Source organism: Bison bison, unplaced genomic scaffold (genome assembly GCF_000754665.1).
Source record: "Bison bison bison isolate TAMUID 2011002044 unplaced genomic scaffold, Bison_UMD1.0 scf7180017864181, whole genome shotgun sequence".
NCBI classification, from domain to species: domain Eukaryota; kingdom Metazoa; phylum Chordata; class Mammalia; order Artiodactyla; family Bovidae; genus Bison; species Bison bison.
In genome coordinates, this window is record NW_011494753.1 from 9,118,160 (window position 1) to 9,123,939 (window position 5,780).

Consider the following 5,780-nt stretch of genomic DNA (forward strand, 5'->3'; position numbering starts at 1 on the left):
GTGGAAAATTCTGGAGCTGTGGTCCGGGAGGTCAGGATGACACAGAGATGTGGGTGGCCTGTGGGGTGAGTGTCAGGCAGTAAACAAGGCTGTGTGCTGCTTGCTGGGGACTGAGTCCTTCCCTCTAGTTGGGGTGCTGTGTGGGGAGGGCAGGGCCCCAGTGCCCAGGGAATCATTTCCTTCTTGCAATTGGTTTTTCCCCTCCCTCACCCTGACACCTTTCACTGCTGGACATGGCATGACTCAAAAAGAATATTCTCTGGAGCTGATCACCTTCCTTCCTCACTGGCCTTGTCCCCACTCCCTCAATGCCCCGGCACCTGGACTCAAGGCCCTGCCTCCCTCAGCCTCTCCTTTTCCCTCTGCTCCTCTGCCTACACAGGTTTCCCTTACGCTGTGCTAAGTCGCTTAAGTCATGTCTGACTCGTAGCAAACCTATAAACTGTAGCCCTCCAGACTCCTCTGTCTATGGGATTCTCCAGGCAATACTGGAGTGGATTGCTGTGCCCTCCTCCAGGGGATCTTCCTGACCCAGGGATCGAACCCATGTCTCCTGTGTCTCCTGCATTGGCAGGTGGGTTCTTTACCACTCCCTGGGTGGTGACTTAAGCGCTACCTGGGAAGCCCCATAGGTTTCCCTTATTTTGCCCCAAAGAAGGAAAACAGAAAACACCCTGACTGGACCTGTCTGCCCCATCTGGGTCCTGTCCGGGTTCCTTCTGCCCATCACCTCACTGCTCCAAGGGAAGGTCCATACCCATGGTTCTAGAGTGCAAGGCTTCTGCAGAGGGCTCTGAGAACTGTGTTCTCTGACTTCCGATGACCCTGTCAGAATGACCGATGACCACGGTGGATATTCACTCTCAGCGAAGATGCATACATGTCTTGGGTCACCAGCTGGTAAAATGTAGAGCCATAGTCAACCTGGTCAGCTTGATTCCAAACTGTGATCTTACTTCTCCCTGTTTCATCTCTCCCATTCCCTTCTCCTTTGTTCTCTGGAACTCATCCTTCATCTGTTGCCTTGGAGAGGAGGAAATTGGCATGAAATCAGCAGGCGGTGGATGGCCCTTCACTTAGGCAAACCCCTCGCTGATCTAGCCCTCCATGAGACAGTCCAGTGTCAGGAAACCAAAGGCACAGGCACTCGAAGAGTGAAAAATGCCAATACTGGGACTTCCCTGGTGGTCCAGTGGTGAAGAATCCACCTTCCAGTGGAGGGAACATGGGCTCGATCACTGGTCCAGGAGCTAAGATTCCTACATGCTGAGGGGCAACTGAGCCTCCATACTGCAACTACGGAGTCCGTGGTCTGGAATCCATGTGCCACAATTAGAGAGAAGTTCATGTGCTGCAATGAAGAAACTGCATGCAGCAACTAAGACCCAACACAGCCAAAAATAAAATAAATACAAGCTGAAAAAAAAAAAAAGAGAGAGAAAAAGAAAAATGCCAATACTGACAGCCCCAGACACACAGCCCCTCCCTTGGGGAGGTTTGACCACCTTATCCGCTCTCCTCATGAAACCTGCTCCCCTTGGCTTTCTCCTGGTTTTCTCCTGCCTCCTCTACATGCTTCTCCTTTGTCCTCTTTGCAGATTCTCATCTGGGAGCCCATGGGGGCCACCAAGCCTCAGCCCACGAATCCTACTTCATCCTTCTCTTTGGAGGCCAGAGTCCATCTAGTCTTTCCCTGCCTCAAGGCTTTCTCACTGCCTCCCCTGATTGTGCCCTCCACGGGGTCAGGGCCCGCATGGCCTTTGGACCACACCCCTGCCCCCAAACCATTACCTGGCCCAGTGTCTAGAGTAGAGATGTCAAATGCTGCAGTTGGGGAGATAAGTAAAAGCACCAGCCCCCCTCCCCCAACTTCTTGGTTGTGACCTGGCAAAATCTGGCCCCACCTAATCACCCAAGTAGGCCACTGAACCTCAGAGTTTCGAACTTAAAAGAACAAGGTACAGATAAACTCATTCACAGAATGTGATGCCACTTTTCCGAGAGACAGTCCAGGGGCATTTAATAACAAATGAGAAATGCTTATGAAGATGTTGACAACCATGTGGCAGCACAGAAAATTGTATAAACATAATTATCATAGCTGGGTTGACAGGATGTCTGGAGGGTTTCTGGGTCAATGTGTTGAAATTTGCTCCTTGGATTCATTGAACCAAGAAGGCTCTGGGCCTGGGGATACCACCTGCAATGAAGTGAGTGAGATGTCTTGTACTGAAAATGTACAAGATTCTTCCTTAGGGAAAATGATCAGCCTAAGTGAAAAGCCATATAACCGCTGACACTGAAGATCTGTCAGGGTCCTCTCTCATGACTTTGCCCTGAAGCCACAGGTGGGCAAGCCTTGTTCACCTGCTCCAAACAGGACAGCCTTGTGTGTGTGTGTGTGTGTGTGTGTGTGTGTGTGTGTGTATGCTCAGTCATTCAGCTGTGGCTGACTCTTTGTGACCCCATGGACTGTAGCTTGTCAGTCCATGGAATTCTCTAGGCAAGAATACTGGAGTCAGTTTCCATTTCCTACTCTAGGGGATCTTCCTAACCCAGGGATCGAACCCAGGTCTCCTGCCTTGCAGGCAGTTCTTACCCTCTGGGCCACCAGGGAAGCCCCAGCCTTTTGGGTCCTGACTGTTAAATTTGGAGTCAAGGCAGGACTCCTAGGGAACTGCCAAAAATCAGTAGACATTTGAGGAAACTTCTGACATGAAAAGTACAGACTGAAACAAATAGAAAAAGGAACTCAGAGGAAACAGAGATAATACAGAGAACAAAAGAAAACTGAAAACAAAAAACTTAAAAAACAACCCTGTGATTAGTATCTTCAGAGATTTGAGAAGCTGTCATGTCCATGTTGTGTACACATTCAGACACAGGAAGGGGCCTGAGGAAGCTAAACAATGGATTGTTGTTCAGTCACTAACTCATGTCTGACTCTTTGCCACCCCATGAACTGCAGCACTCCAGGCTTCCCTGACCGTCACCGTCTCCCTGAGTTTGCTCAAACTCATGTCCATTGAGGCAGTCATGCCATCCAACCATGTCGTCTTCTGTTGCCCCCTTCTCCTCTCGTCCTCAATCTTTCCCAGCATCAGGATCTTTTCCAATGAGTTGACTCTTCTCATCAGGTAGTCAAAGTATAGGAGCTTCAGCTTCAGCATCAGTCCTTCCAAAGAATATTCAGGGTTGATTTCCTCTAGGATTGACTGGTTGGATCTCCTTGCAGTCCAAGGGACTCTCAAGAGTCTTCTCCAACACCACAGTTCAAAAGCATCAATTCTTTGAAGCTCAGCCTTCTTTATGGTCCAACACTCACATCTGTACATGATTACTGGAAAAACCATAGCTCTGACTAGATGGACCTTTGTCGGCAAAGTGATGTCTCTGTTTTTTAATATGCTGTCTAGGTTTACCATTGCTTTTCTTCCAAGGAGCAAGCATCTTTTAATTTTCATGGCTGTAGTCGCCGTGAGACTGGAAGTTGAAGGAGAGAGTCTCTTATTAGATGGAATGAAGAGACAGAGAAATGTAGTATGGGAGAGAAAAGAAAAAAATGAGAGAGATAAATCCAGGAGGTTCACATGTAACAACTAGGAGATCTAGAAATAGAGAAAAGAGAAATCAAAAGGGAGAAATTATGAAATAAATTATACAAGAAAATGTCCAGGAATTTGAGGATGTGAGTTTCCAGATTAAAAGGGCTTACCAAGGATCCAGCCCCAGAACTGATGTGACAAGATGTATTGTGAAATTTGAAGCAACTGAAATAAAGATAAGGTTCTATGAACAATTGGAGGACGAGGGGTAGAAAGAAGGCAAATGTGAAGATTCAGCAATCAGAATGGCTTTGGACTTCTCAACAACAGTTCCAAGATTCTATATCCAGCTAAACTCGCCATCAAGGTTGAGAGTAGAATACAGACATTGTCAGAATAGCAAGATCTCAACTTTGACCTTCCATGCTCTCCTTCTAAGGAAGGTCCTGAAAATAGGACGGGGAGCTAGGAAACAGGACTAAAGGAAAGACATCAAAGTGTTTGCCCACCATCATGTTCTACCTACAATTCACCCTGGAAGGAATTCAGGGCAAAGATCAAGAATGAGGCAGTCTGTGCCCTGGGAAAACAAGTAGAGGAGGCCTCCAGAGGCTAGATATTTTGAGGAGAAAACTGTCTGAACACAGATTACTCCACCTTGCATACTTACACAAGAACTAAAGTAATTTACTGAGATACCATTCCTCATGACTAACAGTAGCCTTCCAGCGAAATGTGTGTTTGGTTACACATACCCCTTCTCCAAAATCACGTATACACTGACTTCTCTCCTTACCTCTTTGGCACAGTTCTTCAGAGCTGTCTGAGCAGCTGTGTCCGGGGCTATAGTCCTCAGAAAGTCTCCCAATAAAACTGAAACTCACAGCTCTCATGTTGTGCATTTTTTTTCTTCAGTTGACATTTGGTTTATGTTTATTTTAGTTAGTGTGATAGAATGACAGGTTCTACAGTGGCAGTTCCCATGACAAACCCACGGCCCCCTGTTTCCATCAAACACCACTTTGTTTTGCTTCTTGGTATTTATTTATTTTTTTTGGCCATGTCCCACAACATGTGACATCTTTGTCCCCTGCATCGGAAGTGCAGAATCTTAACCAGTGGGCCACCAGGGAGGTCCCTCAAAAGCACTTTGTTATGAGACTTTGTCTCTTTGGTTCCTGGAATGTCCCCATAATAAATCTATAGGTTTATTCAAAATGGTCCAACTTAGCTTTATTTAGTTAGGTATAAATGATGATTGACATGTAGGAGTGTGATGGACTTTTAGCAATATAGTTCAGTTTAGTTCAGTTGCTTAGTCATGTCCAGCTCTTTGCCACCCCATGGACTGCAGCACACCAGGCCTCCCTGTCCACCACAAACTTCCAGAGTTTATCCAAACTCATGTCCATTGAGTCAGTGATGCCATCCAACCATCTCATCCTCTGTCATCCCCTTCCCCTCCTGCCTTCAATCTTTCCCAGCATCAGGGTCTTTTCCAATGAGTCAGCTCTTCGCATCAGGTGGCCAAAGTATTGGAGTTTCAGCTTCAACATCAGTCCTTCCAATGAACACTTAGGACTGATCTCCTTTAGGATGGACTGATTGGATCTCCTTGCAGTCCCAGGGACTCTCAAGAGTCTTCTCTAACACCACAGTTCAAAAGCATCAATTCTTCAGTGCTCAGCTTTCTTCACAGTCCAACTCTCACATCCATACATTACTATTGGAAAAACCATAGCGTTGACTAGACGGACCTTTGTTGGTAAAGTAATATCTCTGCTGTTTAATATGCTGTCTATATTGGTCATAGTTTTTCTTCCAAGGAGCAAGCATCTTTTAATTTCATGACTGAAGTCACCATCTGCAGTGATTTTGGACCCCCCAAAAATTAAGTCTGCCACTGTTTCTCCATCTATTTGCCATGAAGTGATGGGACCGGATGCCATGATCTTAGTTTTCTGAATGTTGAGCTTTAAGCCAACTTTGTTTACTATTGATTCATTGAGAGTGCTTAGTTGTCAAGAATAGAATTCACTCCAGCTAGTATTTCTCAGGGAAGGAACTTATCAAGGGTTACTGTGTCATTCACAAAATCTCTCAGAGGGAAGTTAATCAGGCTTGGATGCCATGGTGTCAGAAACATCAGTTGAATCATATCCCAGGGCTGCCTTGGTGCCCACCCACTGATCCCTGCCCATGCCTTACTTCCCCCCGCACCCCCTGCCCCCCTCC